A 19,461-nucleotide genomic window follows, 5' to 3' on the forward strand; every position below is an offset into this window, starting at 1 on the left:
TAAGTCCTGCTAAGATTTGCTTTCCCAAAATGCAGCACCTTGCATTTATCTGAATTAAACTCCATCTGCCACTTCTCAGTCCATTGGCCCATTTGGTCCAGATCCTGTTGTAATCTGAGGTAACCCTCTTCGCTGTCCACTACACCTCCAATTTTGGTGTCATCTGCAAACTTACTAACTGTACCTCTTATGCTCGCATCCAAATCATTTATGTAAATGACCAAAAGTAGAGGAGCCAACACCGATCCTTGTGGCACTCCACTAGTCACAGGCTTCCAGTCTGAAAAACATCCCTTAACCACCACCCTCTGTCTTCTACCTTTGAGCCAGTTCTGTATCCAAATGGCTAGTTCTCCCTGTATTCTATGAGATCTAACCTCGCTAATTAGTCTCCCATGTGGAACCTTGTCGAACGCCTTACTGAATTCCATATAGATCACATCTGCTGCTCTGCCCTCATCAACCTTCTTTGTTACTTCTTCAAAACCTCCACTTATCTTAAAAGCATGCCCCCAGTCTGGAAATCCACCTAGGGCAAAAACACTTGCTACTCACTTTGCATCCTTGATTATTTTGTAAACCTTTATAAGGTCACCTTTCAACATCCTATGCTCCAGTGAAAAAAGTCCTAGTCCATCCGGCCACTCCTTATAGTCCAAACCTTCCATTCACAGCAAAAGCTGGTAAATCTCTTCTGAATCTTCTCCAGTTTAATAACATCCTTCATCTAACAGGGAGACCAGAACTGAACACAATACTCTGGACAGACCTCACCAATGGCCTGTACAACCTCAACATAATGCCCTAACTCCTAAGGTCTGAGCAATGAAGGCAAATGTGCCAAATGTCTTCTTAAACATCCTATTTAAATGTGTAACAAACTCCAAAGAATTATGTACCTGAACCCCATGGTTTCTCTGTTCTACAAAACTGTGCAAGGCCACACTTTTAATTATATAAGTACTGCCTTTGTTTGTTGTACCAAAGTGGACCACCTTGCATTTATCCAAATTTATCCATTTGCCACTCCTCACCCCATTAAACCAATTGATCAAGATCTCTTTGTAATCTTAGATAGCCTTCTTCACTATTCACTAAAGCACCAATCTTGGTGTCATCTATAAACTTACTACAAACTTACTTCTGTGTCAGCTGCTTTAGTGCCACGTTGTCAATGCAAATGTTTCAGTTGTCTTCATTTTCCAAGAATTTTGATTGTTGCTGCTGCTTGTGACCTCCTTGTTTAAGTCCAGTGATTTTAATTGGCTGGCTGGACCATTTAAAAGTCACTGTATTGCTAATGTCCATCCCATAATTTACTCATGATGGAAAAAAATGTTCGAAATGGTTAACAAGTGGGTGATCCCAAAAGGAGGGCGAAGTTTAAATACAACAAATTCCAGGCTGAGACTCCCCTCCTATCCCTTCGTGAGAACAATTTCAGAATTATTTTGAACAGGAGAGAACTTTTTGGAGCTGGCTTTTTGTGAAGCAGCCAACCCTTAGGCTATTAAGTCTTGTTTACATGATCAGATTATATTTAGTTCAGGATTTTGACCAGAAAGATTGGCACTAAAAGTGCTTTTGCTGTGTGTTTATATAAGGCTTCACTTCAATTTAGTTAATGTGCTTGGAGATATTAAACTATCGGCCTTTGACACACTTACTTATCTCTTTTTTGCAGTGGGAAAAGACAGGAGATTTGTATTAAGCTATTTATACTCGGCTGATGCAAGTCTGTTTGATTCGGAATGAACTTAAATCCTGTAGTTTAAGGTGATAGCAGTGCTGCGGATAGGAAGAAAGAATATGCTGAGTGAAAGCTGTGATTGCATTTTGAACCCAGCATAATCATTTCAAATGTTTCATCCACAGAGGAATATCTTACCCCTCTAGATAATTGAAAGGTGGATTGCAATGGGGACAGTTGGCACTGAGTACAGTGAGGAGATACCAAGGCAATGTTTCAGCCCAGAGACCTAATGCTTACAGCATTCAAACCAGTTCCTGAGGTTGGTATTGTTTAAACCAGGAATGATTGAAGTAGAAATTTTATTACAGGTCTTAGATAATAAGTCTGTATATTAGTAGATATGGTGCAGGTTACATTCAAATATAAATTGTTTCCATTATTTTTCAATAGACTAGAACCCAAGTTGTGATTCCCTTTGAAATTTCAACAGTTTATTCTGAATCATTGGACTGAATGTGTGAGACTGCTGGGAGGTGATTAGGCAAAGCAGATTAACAGTGGGATTTTGCATTGCCCTTCAAGGGAGAGTTGCATTAACTGGAGGTTAACCCATGCTCCCTTTGATGACCCTATAATATATTAGTGGTGTGTAATCCTGTATCAAGCAACCAGCTATGTTAAGTTTCCTGCTGAAATATTAATATTGAATTAAACAAATGACTCAGTTATTAGGAACAAATGTATTAGTATTAACTAAATAAACATTTAAATTTCAAATGCATTGACCTTGAAACTATTATCTCCCCTCCATGTAGTTTTGGCAGAGATGCTGACCAATTCAAAATAAACACTTCCATCAAAATAACAGAGAACAGCTATTTGTTTTTTAACAGGGAAATTCAGGTCATAATAAATCATATGTCGACATGTGCAAAGCAGCAAACAAGTTATGGCAAGTGAAGTAAGATTGTATCTCCTTCTAGGAAACAGTTTGTAAAATAATATACAGTATCTTTATTGTAACCATTGTCACTGTTATTATTCTGTCATAATCACAGTTCTAAGAATCTTTGTATAGATGAATTCTATATTCAGATAACTTGGAATAATTTTGAATTCTGCCAATTTGTATAGGTTGTCACACCTCACCATACTTAACAAGAAAATAACTGTCAATAATGAACAAATTGACTTTAACAATTGGTAATTGTTAGGAAGCATGAATTAACTTAGGTTATGGAGGTGTAAGGGGAAAGAGAGTTAAAAGCTAGCAGAACCACCTGAGATAGCACCAAGTGTTCTGAACAAGATATAATGTAACCTTTCGGTCTAGCAGCTATTGTAGCTGGTTGCCTGGAGATGACAAAAATTCGGCCAATCAGTTTAAATTGTATCCCAAAATACCAACCTCCAATCAAGTTTGAATTTAGTATGTTGACAATAATAAAAACAAATGAAATAATCGATGCTTTGGGGCATAAGACTGGGAAAAATTGAAAGTTGGGGGAGAACTGCCAAAAGACCACTTGCTATAGACTGCTAGTCAGAACTCTCTGAGAGGTACCTGTCCAGAGAAGGAGTTTGCACAGAGAAAAACATCAACACCGACCTGGAGAGCAAATCTGCAACGAGAAGTTTTGACAACTGGCTGATTTTGAAATTTGAATTTTTCAGTAAATCTTAATCAGGGGTTTTATTGGACTAGTATTATAGAAGGAAAAGTAAAAGATAGATTAGAGGAAGGAGTTGTAAATAGTTGTTAGTTAATTATTCTCTGTTATACTTTAAGAGATAAAGTTATTAATTTGTATTTTACATAGCTCTTGGCCTCTCAAATTTTCACAGATTACCGCACAGGGTAAATCAATTCTGTGTTACAGATTTAAATTAGCAGGGGTGTTTACCCCATGTTGTAACACTTATTTCTCTACAACTTGAACTCTGCTGCTTCTTAAAATCCCTCCTTCCTACACACAGGCAGGCAAGACATGAATATAAAGAGTGGATTTGATGAATTGCTTTCTTTCTCTTCCTTTCAGTTAATTTGTAGCTCTTTGCTGTTGACACAATGTTGTTCAGAACCCAATGCTCTGTTTCATTCACTGGTTGAGATCTTGTCCTTTTCACTGTCTTTTAAGATATTTTATTCTGTCTTTAGCAGGTATTTTGCATAAAAAAGAGAGTGGAAACCAGTTAGATCTTGCTGGAGACTTTTGTACCTCCACACAAGAGGGAGAGTAAGATTTAGAGTCATAGAGTCATAGAGATGTACAGCATGGAAACAGACGCTTTGGTCCAACCCGTCCATGCCGACCAGATATCCCAACCCAATCTAGTCCCACCTGCCAGCACCCGGCCCATATCCCTCCAAACCCTTCCTATTCATGTACCCATCCAGATGCCTTTTAAATGTTGCAATTGTACCAGCCTCCACCACATCCTCTGGCAGCTCATTCCATACACATACCAAACCCTGCGTGAAAAGGTTGCCCCTTAGGTCTCTTTTTTACCTTTCCCCTCTCACCCTAAACCTATGCCCTCTAGTTCTGGCCTCCCCAACCCCATGGAAAAGACTTTGCCTATTTATCCTATCCATGCCCCTCATAATTTTGTAAACCTCTATAAGGTCACCCCTCAGCCTCCGACGCTCCAGGGAAAACAGCCCCAGCCTGTTCAGCCTCTCCCTGTAGCTCAGATCCTCTAACCCTGGCAACATCCTTGTAAATCATTTCTGAACCCTTTCAAGTTTCACAACATCATAGGAATGCGACCAGAATACTCTGACCAATAAAGGAAAGCATACCAAACGCCTTCTTCACTATCCTATCTACCTGCAACTCCACTTTCGAGGAACTATGAACCTGCACTCCAAGGTCTCTTTGTTCAGCAACACTCCCTAGGACCTTACCATTAAGTGTATAAGTCCTGCTAAGATTTGCTTTCCCAAAGTGCAGCACCTCACATTTATCTGAATTAAACTCCATCTGCCACTTCTCAGCCCATTGGCCCATCTGGTCAAGATCCTGTTGTAATCTGAGGTAACCCTCTTTGCTGTCCACTACACCTCCAATTTTGGTGACATCTGCAAACTTATTAACTGTACCTCTTATGCTCGCATCCAAATCATTTATGTAAATGACAAAAAGTAGAGAGCCCAGCATCGATCCTTGTGGCACTCCAGTGGTCACAAGGCCTCCAGTCTGAAAAACAACCCTCCACCACCACCCTCTGTCTTCTACCTTTGAGCCAGTTCTGTATCCAAATGGCTAGTTCTCCCTATATTCCATGAGATCTAACCTTGCTAATCAGTCTCCCATGGGGAACCTTATCGAACGTCTTACTGAAGTCCATATAGATCACATCTACTGCTTTCTCTTTGCAGACTAAGCTCGTTGCTGCCACACAAACAATGATCACTTGCTCAGGATCCAATCAGAACAGTCTTGTTAACAAGTATTCCCTTGGTTCAGAACCCATTGTGTCTGATTTGCTTTCACTGTTTCGGGGGAAAGCAAAATTATATACCATACAGGCTGCCCCTGTAAACATGAGTTTAAAAACAGCGGCCATCTCGTTACAGAATCTCCTTAGCTTAAAGCAGTATCTTCCTCCTTTTCTCAGTTCACGGTCCAAAATGAAACAAAATAAAAATATATTGTCCTTACAAGCCTCCATCCTTTGAAAAGATGAAATGCCATTTCAAAACAGCATTGCATCATATGACATGTGACACACTGACAACAAAAATGAGACTTATATCCACGAACTCTTACTTCTCCTTTAAATAGTCTTATACAATCTTTTCTCGTCTCTTTAATCCTTAAGTTATTTTATCATTTTCTTTTCTGAACTAGACATCGGTGATCACGTTTTCTTTAACACCAATGTTAATAATTCTATTAGCTCTGTGCACAAGTCTCTTACACCAAATGAAAATAAAATTGACCTAGAATAATCGCATTCAATATCTGCATTAAAATATTCACTGAAAACAGAAGAAAAATCAGCCTCATTTGGTTCCACAGTGAATTTTGCTATGTTAGCGCCTTAAAATTATATTGAATTAACCTGGCTTCCATGTCAATGCTCTTTGTTAGAAATATTGAATTCTTCCCACAATTCTAATAATACATTGATCTTTAACAGAAAGTTTGTTTATAACAGGTGAAAAGAACCCTGCAATTGAATTTGACCAGCCTTTCCCTTTTGGGGAGTGTCTGGGATAAGGGAAGACAGTAGTTGTCATGTCTATCATTTTCCTGCTACCCCACACTGTTTTATCAGAGGTACCTGCTTCCTTGAGCTTTCTTGATCACCTGATGGCAATGTCATCACCAGCTCTTAGCAACTGTTTTCTCACTCACCAGGGCATGCCTGATTGGTCTGGGTGCCCCCTGGACCTGACTTAAAGGGCACATGCCCATCGACATGCCATCTTCCTGCAAGTACAGCCCAAACAGTGCCATCACTGCATTTGCTGAACTGTACTTGAGCTGGAGCCATTGAATGTGACCATTAAGTATGGATCCAAGTTGCAAGGCCTTGCTGTCAAAATTAACCCCAGTTTTTTTTGCTGGATAGACGCCTGCCACCTTCATACTACTGCTGTGTTCAGCCTTGACAGTGTTTCTCTAAGACCAAGCTAGCAGATCACTAGCAGATTTTCAAGTGATAAATGTATGTAATCCAGATGATGTCACAAAAGCAGTACGGGAAGGGATAATAACTCAATGTAAGATAGCACCGACTCCCATAAAAGTGAAAATCCTCGATCGTATTGCAACCAGTAAAAGGTGCATTAGAACATTATGCACATAATAGGCAAATAAAACCAATTGTTTCTTCCCCATGGATATTTAGTTCTACTTTTTGTTTGACATTCTGCTTACACCAGGATTTCCTCTCCAACATGGTGATCATGGGGTTAGACCTATGACCTCACCACATTGCAATTAATGCCACTCTTTAACAAACTGGAAAAAGATTCAATCAAAGTGGGAAAAGAAAATTCTCACTCTACTTATTGAAAATACAGCAAAAAATTCACTATATTAACCAATGAAAAGACCTGTTCTAACCTGTGTTTCTTTTGTGTCTTACCTTTCACTGATTTTTGTGAAATAATTATTCGTAATTTCTACTCCAAACTGTTCCCAGCTATTGGTGCCATCCTTGCCTGCTAACCATTCTCTCCAGCTTGCCTGTAAAGAAGCTATCTACCTCTACCTTTAAAGACTCCGTTTTCACTGAATTTCGAGGACACAGTTCCAAAGACTCAGCACCGTCTGTGAGAAAAATAAATCTCTTCATTGTCATCTTAAATGGGTGGCACCTTACTATAAAGTTCTACTCTAGTTCTACTTCTTTCAGTGGCCACCCTGTTGCTCCCAGTTCCCCCAGATTTGAGTAAATGGAGAACCATTCCAACCCAGCAGGCAGGTCACCCTGACAACCCTGTTCGGGAAACAAGTCAGTTTTTTAGACTGCCAAAAAAAGTTAAGTAATTGGGCCAGTGGGTAAGTTGAGGCCATTTATTGACTTCAATAAAGGAGAAGAAGACAAACATCACTCCAGGACCAGCTTGCCCAATTATTTATCGCTCTGACTACTTTCCTTGCCACTTTCACCTGGCATCCAAGTCCTGTTGCAGACAATCTAGGTCTTTTTCAATACGGGCGGCACAGTGGCTCAGTGGTTAGCACTGCTGCCTCACAGCGCCAAGGACCCAGGTTCAGTTTCCACCTCAGGCAACTGTCTGTGTGGAGTTTGCACATTCTCCCCAAGTCTGCGTGGGTTTCCTCTGGGTCAGGAAGTATGGGATTCAGGGAGATTTGGCTGTCTGGATTCAGAATTGGTTGGCTGACAGAAGGCAGAGAGTGGTTGTAGATGGAAAGTATTCTACCTGGAGGTCAGTGTTGAGTGGGGTCCCGCAGGGCTCTGTTCTTGGGCCTCTGCTCTTTGTAGTTTTTATAAATGATTTGGATGAGTAGGTTGAGGGGTGGGTTAGTAAATTTGCAGATGACACAAAGGTTGGAGGTGTCATCAATAGTATAGAGGGCTACTGCAGGCTGCAGCGCGTCATAGACAGGATGCAGAGCTGGGCTGAGAAATGGCAGATGGAGTTCAACCTGGATAAATGCGAAGTGATGCATTTTGAAAGGTCGAAACCAAATGCTGAATATAGGATTAAAGATAGGATTCTTGGCAGTGTGGAGGAACAGAGGGATCTAGGTGTGCAAGTACATAGATCCCTCAAAGTTGCCACCCAAGTGCATAGGATTGTTAAGAAAGCATATGGTGTTTTGGTTTTCATTAACAGGGGGCTCGAGTTTAAGAGCTGCAAGGTTTTGCTGCAGGTCTACAAGTCCCTGGTGAGACCACACTTGGAATATTGTGTCCAGTTCTGGTCACCCTACTATAGGAAAGATACAGAGGCTTTGGAGAGGGTGCAAAGAAGGTTTACCAGGATGCTGCATGGACTAGAAGGCTTGCCTTATGAAGAAAGGTTGAATGAGCTCGGACTTTTCTCTCTGGAGAGAAGGAGGAAGAGAGGAGCCATGATCGAGGTATACAAAATAATGAGACGAATAGATAGAGTCAATAACAAGAGACTTTTCTCCAGGGCAGGATTGACTGGTACAAGAAGTTATAGTTTGAAGATATTAGGAGGAAGGTATAAAGGAGACGTCAGAGGTAGGTTCTTTACGCAGAGAGTTGTGAATTGTATGGAATGCGTTGCCAGTTGAGGTGGTGGAAGCAGAGTCATTGGGGACATTTAAGCGACTGCTGGACATGCACATGGATAGCAGTGAGTTGAGGGGTGTATAGGTTAAGTTACTATATTTTACATTAGGATTAAATCTCGGCCCAATATCGTGGGCCAAAGGGCCTGTTCTGTGCTGTACTTTTCTATGTTCTATGTCAGAATTGGACAAAACACTAGTTAGGCCACAACTACAGTTTAGTCTTCTGTTCTGGTCACCACATTACTACAGAAAGGTTGTCACTCCATTAGAGACAGTTCAGCAGAGGTTGGAGAGGACGTGTCACAAATAATATTTTTTCCCTCTGAAGAAAACTCAAAATAAAAATCCAGTAAAAATTGTGAATGACACAGTGTGGTCTGACTCATCTTGTATATCTCAAAACAGTACAGGGAGAATATTCATTCTGAAGTAAGACTTTTCAGTTACTGTTTTGTTCCATCTGGGAAATTGAACATGCTGTGTGTTTTTTGCCCCTTGGAAAAAAGGAAAAAAAGGGGATATCTAATTGAGATGTACAAAATGATGAGGGACCCAAACAGAAATGACAATAACCAGAGGCTATAGATTTAATTTAACTTAAAGGCTGAAGGATTAGAGGGGAGTTGAGGAGACTTATTTTCATACAGAGGGTGTTGGAGTGCAGGAACGAATGTCTGAAAGGGTAACAAAGGCAAATAACCCACAGCCTGTTCAAAAGGTGTCAGACATTTGAAATGCTATAACCTACGGGGCTATAGATCAACCACTGATAAGTGTAAGGAAGTAGAATAGCTGTTCTACAGCTCTGGATTACCTCCTGCTGTGTCTTATACTTTCAAAGTTTGTTTTAATGTTTACCAAAATCAATTGAAGTGGTCATTGATGTAATTTTCTGATGAAAACTGGGCATGTAGCAAATAGTGGCCACCTTTACCCAAATACTTTAAAAACATCTTTGTTCTGTGTAAAAGTATGACTTAGTGGGGGCTCTGCTATTTTCGCTCTTGTTAATGGGAAAAGTTTCCATTTATGAGGGGCTACATGTGGCATTAGGTGCAACTTGATGAATGAGGGTTTCTGGAGCATTCGTCAGGAGAATACACCTAGTTTTCCTAGTTCGCCAGAATATACTGCACCTCCAAAAATCAGCAGACTCAGATTCATGAGACATTTGTTTGTGTGAATACTGTGTATATAGTTGAAAGTCAACTCATACAGTGAGAATAGATACATTATCTACTGTATCAGGTGGATTCTATAAGCACGCTAAGGTGACATTGAAATCAAACACAAGTTTTTATTTGCTTGTGTGAACTGCAACTAAATTAAGTTGGAGTTTAGCAGCACACTATTCCAGCTGCAACAGTAAATTTCCATTAAAGTCACTGCCAAGTGCACATTGAGCAGTTTGCCAGTGTCATCTTTCAGACAAACGGCAATATAAACAAGCAAAATAATCTTCAGTCTGTGATCTAATAAACCATCATTTGTAAAAGCAATTTGTAAGAAAGATTATGCTTGTTTATTAGCGTTTTTACCTGTAGTAAAATCACACATAAAATAATAGTGCCTGACTCTTTCCCAAAGTATTTCCATTAACGTATACGGTTCAGATTTTCCATTAAATCTCTTGTGGGTGACTTAAAGGGCCATCATAAAATCAGAGCTGTTTTCATGTGAGGTAAGTTGCTAAACAGCTTGCAATGAATTATTCACATACTGTATCTGGCTTTAGTGGGGTTGGAAATTGATGAAGATGTGTTCATCTAAAGCAGAAGAGAGACAAAAAAAAAAATTAAAAGGCCTCTTGTTCTGAATTACTGAAGAATAAAAGTCAATTTATTATCAGCATTTTTTAGATATCATGCAATATGAGAATAATTTTGCATTTCTAAATGATCTGTATAATGAATTGTAAATTGAATGTATTTTCATTTTAGTTATTTTTATGTTAGTTTTTGTAAATTATTATACTAAGGAAAACTAGGTGAGAAGAATAAATAAGTTCATAAGATATAAGAAGAGAATTAGCCATTCAGCCCATCAAGTTTGCTCTGTCATTCAATCTTAGCTCCCATATTTCTCAATTCCATTCTCTTTTCTCCCTGTGACCTTTACTAATCAAGAACCTATCTATCTCTGTCTTAAATACATTGACTGACTTGTGTCTACAGCTTTCTGTGGCAATGAGTTCCAACTGGTTCACCATTGCTGCCTGAAGAAATCCCTCCTCATCTTAATTCTAAAGGATCGTCCCTTCACATTGACATTGTGTCCTCAGCTCTTAGTCTCTCCTATTAGTGGAAGCATCTTCTTCACATCCACTCTATCTTGGTCTCTTAGTGTCTAAACATTTTAGTGAGATTCCCTGCACTCTTCTAAACCCCATCAAGTACAGACCCAGAGTCCTCAACTGTTCCTCATATGACAAGCCCTTAATCCCCAGGATCATTCTTGTAAACCTCCTCTGGATCCTCTCCAAGGCAGCACATCCTTCCTGAAATAAGGGACTCAAGACTGCTCACAATATTTCAAATATGGTCTGACGAAAACCTTATGCATCCTCAGCAATACATCTCTACTCCTATATTCTAGCCCTCTCAAAATTAATGCTAAAATAGTGTAACTTTAAAATTGTTTTGGACAGAGTGCATAATATTTTCACAACATAATAATGTTTGTTACAAGGGATTTTGAATTCAAAACATATCTGCTTATATCTGACTTTATATAATATCTTTAAGAACAAGAAAACTCATGCCATTACCTAATACTAATCAGGAAACCAATGTAATGAAGCAAAGAAAATTTTAACTTGCTTTGTAATGCATATGCCAAAGTGCGATAATAACTAAGCCTTACTGTACCCAAAATATCTGTAGCTATAAGTGCATAATTTTATACTGTTGTCAAGCTACTGTGGAAATTAATGTCACAACTAAAAACTTAATGACTCAGTAAAGTTGAGGCATTGGAAGTCTTAAGGTGCATTGGGTTGTGTCCATCCCTCTGATTCAGATGTCTGGGTTCAAGTTCTGTTCTAAAAAAAACTTAATAGCCATTAGTTTAATTTAGATAAATGTGAGATGTTGCATTTTGGAAAAGAAAATCTTAGCAGGACTTATACACTTAATGGTAAGGTCCTAGGGAGTGTTGCTGCACAGAGACCTTGGAGTGCAGGTTCATAGCTCCTTGAAAGTGGAGTCGCAGGTAGATAGGATAGTGAAGAAGGCGTTTGGTATGCTTTCCTTTATTGGTCAGAGTATCGAGGACAGGAGTTGGAAGGTCATGTTGCGGCTGTACAAGACATTGGTTAGGCCACTGTTGGAATATTGCATGCAATTCTGGTCTCCTTCCTATCGGAAAGATGTTGTGAAACTTGAAAGGGTTCAGAAAAGATTTACAAGGATGTTGCCAGGGTTGGAGGATTTGAGCTATAGGGAGAGGTTGACTAGCCAGGGCTGTTTTTCCTGGAGCGTACAATTGCAACATTCCAAAGGCAACTGGATGGGTATATAAATAGGAAGGGTTTGGAGGGATATGGGCTGGGTGCTGGAAGGTGGGACTAGATTGGGTTGGGATATCTGGTCGGCATGGATGAGTTGGACTGAAGGGTCCGTTTTCATGCTGTTCATCTCTATAACTCTATGACTATATGAATGACAAGGTAAGGGTAGTTAGTTTGACCTGATGAAGGAGCAGCGATCCGAAAAAGCCAGTGCTTCCAAATAAATCTATTGGACTGTAACCTGCTGTTGTGGGATTTTTAAAAATTTTTAATCTGAGATCAGACTTATTTGTTGTTGACTGATACCCTTAGCAATGGTGAATCTTGTCGGTATCTTTGAGTGACTTGCTCCCAGTTTGCATTTTCACTGGTTGCTGCCTACCAAGGTGACGTTAAAAATCACACAACACCAAGTTATAGTCAACAGGTTTATTTGGAAGTACTAGCTTTTGGAACACTGCTCCTTTGTCAGGTAGCTAGTTGGACAGGATCATAAGACTCAGAATTTACAGCACAAGATTATAAGTGCTATGCAACTGATACAATGTATTGAACAAACCTAGATTGCTGTTAAGTCTTTCATCTTTTAGAATGGGTTGCAGGTTTTGATTCATTAATATGTAAATCTCAGAACAAAAAAGTTGGGGATGAGATTTTGGGGTTGCAAGATCCCAGGCAGTAAGGGCAGTCATAGAATGGTTGATGGAACTCTTGCAACAGGTCACATTGAAAGAACCACAACTCTCCGCTGAGCTCTGTAGCAAGAGATTAACAGGATACCTGGTGGAGTCAGGAATTGGGAAAAGAGAAACAGTTAGTTGGAAAGGATAACCAATGAAGAGAAGAGATGAGGTGACCTAAAGGGCCAGGAAGCAGGGAAAGAGGCAGCACGTGGTAAAGAAGCATTGGCAGGAAAGAAGGAGAGCAGCAAAAATTGATATCACAGAGATGGCAGATCCCTTTTTGTTGCTGTGGATTAACTCAGGCAAACTTTGAATGGTATCACAACCAGACCTCATAACTCCTCCCCCTAACAACTCCCTGTTCCCCACCCCATCCCACCACTGGCTGGCACCTTTCTTTATCCCAGTCCTCACAACTTCCACCATGGCTCATCAATTCCCCACCCCGACCAACCCCCATTTTCATGCTAAGGCTTACAGTCATTAAGGGCATAAAAATGGACACAGTAGGAAAAGGTCTGTGAGACACTGGACTTGGTACGTTCCATGAGGGTGAAGGGTGATGGAGCCAAACATATTGCTGCTTGGACAATAAGGAATGGACAATAAGGTATTATGAGAGTAGATATTGCATGAAGCCAAATTCTGTTCAAATGCAGTAGGTTGACAGGGGAGGTGAGGAGGAAAGCAAGACCGGTAAAGATAGAGAATGAGAATAGAATGAAATAGAAAGAGAAAAAGGGAACTCAAAGATTTTCTACCAGTGTGAAAATAGTATGAGTAAGATGACAGTAAGAGCTAATATGGGTCATGTAAGCTCAAGGGTGCAGGGACACTTAATATGTTTCTTTAAAAATCACTGTTTACCAATGTAGATAAATCTGACAAACATCAGCCAAAGAAGAGGTAATGGAGGCAGTAGACAGTATGAAAACTGAAAGAGAGGAGGGAATGGGAAAAGGAGGCCTCTGTTTTAGGGCGGAGATAAATCACCTGGTCTAGATGGCTGGGACCCCAGGTTACTAAAAGAAGTGGTGTTACAGGTATTGGAGGTAACAGAAGGCCTTTCCTTAATCTTTCAATTTGCCTTTATAATCCAGGTTGAAAATAAAAAGGTTAAAAAAATAATTCAAAGCTCAGATTAAATGTTGCTCCCAAAACTAGTAGGCACATGAAATCTGCTGATAGGAAAGGAAGTAAAAGGCCTGGAAAGAACTATTCATCTGAAGTTGCAGATCTGTAGACATTGTGAAGCCAGAAAATAAAATCAACATGAGTCAAATTAAAAGCTTAAACCTTATCAACTTGGAACAGAAGGTTTTGGGACTCCACTCAGGCTGTGGAAAAGATGAGAGATCTTTCATAAGTGCCTGATAGAGGTGGAAATCATTTATTTAAACCATGAGGAATGTATTTCAGTTAAAATTGTGATTAAAGTGGAAATAGCTTATTAAAGCTACAGGCAACAAGTTTTAAACAGGATGAGAATCCTCTATTTTAGCTATGAATGGCAAAAATACAATATTTTCTCTAAGAAAGTGGAATCCACTGTTTTATCTGAAAAAATGGGAAAGCCCTTCAGTGCAGCAGCAAAGGGCAGCAAAATGCATTACTGTGAAATAAGAGATTTTTAAGCACACAAAATATATAATAGCATGAAAAAGACATGATGTCAGTGAAATATTGCCAGGACTTAAATTTCAGGGATAGACCAAAGTGGGACACAGGATTGGACATTATTAGAGCTGAAATTGTGTTGCTGGAAAAGCGCAGCAGGTCAGGCAGCATCCAAGGAGCAGGAGAATCGACGTTTCGTGCATAAGCCCTTCTCCTGCTCCTTGGATGCTGCCTGACCTGCTGCGCTTTTCCAGCAACACATTTTCAGCTCTGATCTCCAGCATCTGCAGTCCTCACTTTCTCCTTGGACATTATTAGAACATAGAACAGTACAGCACAGGATTAGACCCTTCAGCCCACCACATCTGTACCAATCTATTCTAAATTAATCCCATCTGTTTGCACATGGTTTGTCTCCCTGTATTCCCTAACTGTTCATGTGTCTGTATAAAAGCATCTCAAATATTGCTATCATATCTGTTTCTACCACCTCCCCTCGCAGTGTATATCTGATACCTACCATCCTTTATATAAAAAAATGCGCTGTGTACATCACCTTTAAATTTGCCCCCTCTTGCCTTAAATACAAGTCCCTAGTATTTGCCATCTCCAACGTGGGAAAAAGACTCCTGCTATCTGCCCCATCCATGACTCTCATAATTTTATATACTTCTAAGAGGTCACCAGTCAGCCTCCTATGCTCCAGTGAAACAATCTGAATTGTCCAACATCTCCTTATAGTTAATACAGTTCAATTCAGTCAACATCCTGAAAAATCTCTTTTGCACTCTCTCCAAATCCTCCACATCCTTCCTAAAGTGTGGAGACCAGATCTTAACACAATACTCCAAATGTGGCCTAACTGAAGTTTTATACAGCTGCAACATGACTTGCCAACTTTTATTCTCAATTCACTGACTAATGAAGACATCATGCTATATATCTTCTTTACCAAAATCAAAACCTGGAACTCATCTCCTAACAGTACCATGAGTGTATCTTCACCACATGGATTGCAATGGTTCAAGAAGTAGCTCACCATCACTTTCTTGAGAGCAATTACAAAAAGGCGATAAATTCTGACCTAGCCAGCAATGTTCACATACTGTGAATAATTAAAAGTAATACAAAGCAATTAATGATTTAAACGCAATTCAAAATGATTGGTTATACGTTTTAAAATCAGGCTAGAATAAGATTAAACAATTAGAATTAATGCACATGTATTTAGAATCATATCTGTATAAACACAATTCTTTAGTAAAACTATTAACTTTTACTAGCCTGCTCTTTCCCCTCAGTACAACCCAAACTTCTGCTTCCTTAAGTTCAAAGTATACAAATGTGAATATATATTGCACACAACTGATTTAACCATATCAAGTTCAAACCACATAAAACACTACCAGGCCCTGCTTTAATCTGCTAAAACTGTTCACCTATTGTCCGTCATCCTGGATTGCAAAGCTAACTTCTTATTTTCTCTGTTACTACCTCTTAAAATGCTTCTCATCTTTTGCTTGACCTTTGCCACTAGCAATAAGTGCACATGGACTTAAATCACTGAGATTTATCATTAAGCAAGACCTGGACAACGTTGCAACTTGGGTTAATAAGTGCAAGTAACATTTGCATCACACAAAAGCAAAGCCATGAGCATCACCAAAAGAAGAGAATCTAATCATTGTCCCTTGACAATAAATGATACCACATTCACTGAATCCCTCACTATCAAAATGCTAGGAACGATCAAAATGATCAGGAACTGAACTGGACTAGTCATGTATACTGTATTGACAAGTGTAGGAAGGTTATGAATTCTGTGGTGAGTAACTCACCTTTATTTCAGCAACATCTGTCCACCTACAAGGCACAAGCCAAGAGTATGATGGAATACTTCCCACTCGCTTGGATTGGTATAGTTCCAACAATACTTGAGAAGATTGACGCTGTGTAGATTATGGCAGCCTGCTTGATTGGAACCCCATCCACTATCTTCAATATTCACACACTCTTTGCCACTGACACACAGAGCACCATCTCCAACATGCATTGCAGTAACTCACCATGGCTTCTTTGACAGCTCCTTCAAAACCTGTGACCTGTACCCCCTCGAAGAATAGGGGCAGTAGATGTATGGGAATACCATGACCTGCAAGTATCTCTCCAAGAGACATGGATTCCCAACTTGGAACTATATTGGACAAAAATGTCCAAATTCCCTTCTTAAAAGTAAGTCGGTATTCTTACATGCCAGGAATTGGAGCTTACTCTTGACTTATGTAGGGTTATCAGGGACAGTTCCCATGTGATCCCCTAATAGGTTATGTTTCCAGATGGAGGAGAAAGTGAGGTCTGCAGATGCTCTCATTTCCCCTCCCCCCACCCTGTCTCAGTCAAATCCATCGAACTCAGCACCGCCTTCCTAACCTGCAATCTTCTTCCCGACCTCTCCGCCCCCACCCCAGTCTGACCTATCACCCTCACCTTGACCTCTTTCCACCTATCACATTTCCGACGCCCCTCCCCCAAGTCCCTCCTCCCTACCTTTTATCTTAGCCTGCTGGACCAACTTTCCTCATTCCTGAAGAAGGGCTTATGTCCGAAACGTCGATTCTCCTGTTCCCTGGATGCTGCCTGACCTGCTGCGCTTTTCCAGCAACACATTTTCAGCTATGTTTCCAGATGAAATACCCTAAGTCATTAAGTAAGATGAGATGTATTGGCACTCTTTGGTTATTCACGTGCACCTCCACCTCCCACCCCCCAACCCCACCTCAGTTGATCATAACAGGGTTAACTTAGAAAGAACATAGAATTCCTACAATGCATCCTACAATGCAGAAAGAGGCCGTTCAAGCCCACTGAGTCTGCACTAACACTCCAAATAACACTCCACCTGAACCAGTATCCCACCCTATCCTTATAACCCCATATTTCCCATGGTTAATCAACCTTGCCTGCACATCTCTAGATATTCTAAGGCAATTTAGCATGGGCATTCTACCCAACCTGCACATCTTTGGACTGTAGGAGGAAACCAGAGCACCTGGTGGAAGCCTGCACATACACAGGAAGAACACACAAACTCCACACAGCCAGCCACCCAAGGCTGGAATTGAACCAAGGTTCCTTATGCTGAGAGGCAGCAGTGCTAACCACTGAGCTACTGTGTCTTCCCCTGTGGATACTTTGATTTGATTTAATATTGCCACATGCACCGAGATACAGTTAAACATATTGTTTTGAGTGCTAACCAAACAAATTAAACCTTACATAAGTACATCAGGGTAAATAGAGCAGAATGCAGAAGATAGTGTTACAGCTACAGAGAAGATGCAGAGAAAGATCAACTCTAATATATGAGAGGTCTGTCCATAAGTCTGATAACAGTGGGCAGGAAGCTGTTCATGAATCTGTTGGTACGAGTTTTCAAACTTTTGTATCTTCTCCCAATAGAAGATGGTACAATAGAGTATTACAGGTGTTGGAGGGGTCTTTTGATCATGTTGGCTGCTTTTCTGGGACATCAGGAAGTGTAGACGGAGTCAAAGAAGGAAGACTGGTTTGTGTGATGTTCTGGGCTACATTCATGAATCTGTAACTTCTTGCATTCTTGGGTAGAACAGCTGCCATATTAAGCTGTGATGCATCAGGATAGGAAACTTTCTATGGTGCGTCTATAAAAATTGATAAGTCATTGTGGGCAATACGAATTTCCTTAGCCTTCTGAGGAAGTAGAGGTGTTGGTGTGCTTGACTGTAGTGTTGATGTGGACAGACCAGAATACATTGCTGGTGATATTTACTCCTTAAACATGAAGCTCTTGACCACCTTTACTTCAGCATCATTGATACAGACAGAAGCATGCTCTCCACTTCCTGAAGTCGATGACCAGCTCCTTTGCTTTGTTGACATTGAAGGAGAGATTGTTGTATTTACACCATGCCACTAAGCTGTTTCTCTCTTTCCTGTACTCTTCTTGTCATTGTTTGAGATCCAACCCACTATGGTGATGTCATCAGAAAACTTGTTAATGGAGTTCGAGCTGAATTTGGTCATACAGTCATGAGTGCGTGAGAAGTATAGAAAGCGTTTGAGTATAGAAAGATTCTGAGTTTGCAGTGTACTTTCTCCAAAACCAAAGGATCCAATTGGACTAGTCTTTCTTGAGTTAACAAAAGATTAAGTTTATGAGATACAAAATACAAGAAAGGGACTGAACTACACATATGCATAGATTAGGAACACGCAAGTCCAAAAGAAGGAAAAATTTAAAAACAAGATCAGTTTGTCAAATGTAAAGAGTAGATTGTAAAATTCATGTCATTGTATTTTTGTACTTTTTATGACTTATGGACTGAAGTGAGAATGAATAGTTCTAATCTATGGATTTATAAAGGATGGTTGAACGTTTTGAAAGTAGGGAACTATTGTGAACTTTATTTGTGTCGCTGTCCAACAATGTGCAGATGAACTGAAACCAAAGAGTTGTTTACTAGTGAAGCTGACTGGTGTGGAATAGGGACCAATTATCAATGCGCCTGCCAAGAACAAGGTGATTGGTTCTCAAGTAGCTGAATAGCTTTGGTTGTAAGCAAGACAAGGAGAAGCTAGGTCTGCAGTAGCCAAACAAATACTCGCTATCTGCAGTTAACCATTTTAAAATAGAAGAAAGCCAGTTTTTCTTTGCTTAAGCAGATGCTGCAAGTTGTGACCTTGAATTGGGTAAGTCAGAGAACCTTCATAAATGAAGTAGCCATCTTATGCTCATGGCAAATTAACGAAATTATTCAGAGAAAAGAAGGTTGAGACAAAACTTTTGGATCAGCAAGAACCAATCCAACAGATCACATGAACAAAGTCTACAGAACTATTTTCCCAGATTTTTCTCCAATCATGTGTTTAGCTTTCTGTTCATGTTTGTCTGCTTGCCTGTATGTCAGAATGGACTATATATAGGGTTTAATGTTTTAATTTGTAAAGTTCATTTAATTTAATGTACCTGTAGATACAATCTAATGGCCAGTAATAAATAGCAAAATGTTGTTCATTATAGATATTTGGTCAATGCTCTTTATCAACCTGCATCTGAACATTTGGGATTTTGCATACTTCTTTTAAATATTTTTCACTTTTATGATGATTCCGGGAATAGCAGGGCTTGTTTTCCAATGCACTTCTTCAGTGAGTTGTGCAAAAGGTACATTCTGA

The 19,461-nt window shown here is 39.9% G+C and overlaps 1 protein-coding gene across 1 annotated transcript in view; it reads left to right on the forward strand.

Moving 5' to 3' along the window:
* Window positions 1-1,959: 1,959 nt before the first annotated feature.
* The window catches only part of LOC122555285 (mucin-3A-like), a 462,531-nt gene continuing 445,029 nt past the window's right edge, over window positions 1,960-19,461 (forward strand). Inside the window, exon 1 of the mRNA XM_043701128.1 lies at window positions 1,960-2,012. The gene's annotated coding sequence lies outside the window, so the exon portion shown is untranslated. The remainder of the gene's footprint in view (window positions 2,013-19,461) is intronic.

The sequence above is a fragment of the Chiloscyllium plagiosum genome, chromosome 12 (genome assembly GCF_004010195.1).
Source record: "Chiloscyllium plagiosum isolate BGI_BamShark_2017 chromosome 12, ASM401019v2, whole genome shotgun sequence".
NCBI lineage: Eukaryota > Metazoa > Chordata > Chondrichthyes > Orectolobiformes > Hemiscylliidae > Chiloscyllium > Chiloscyllium plagiosum.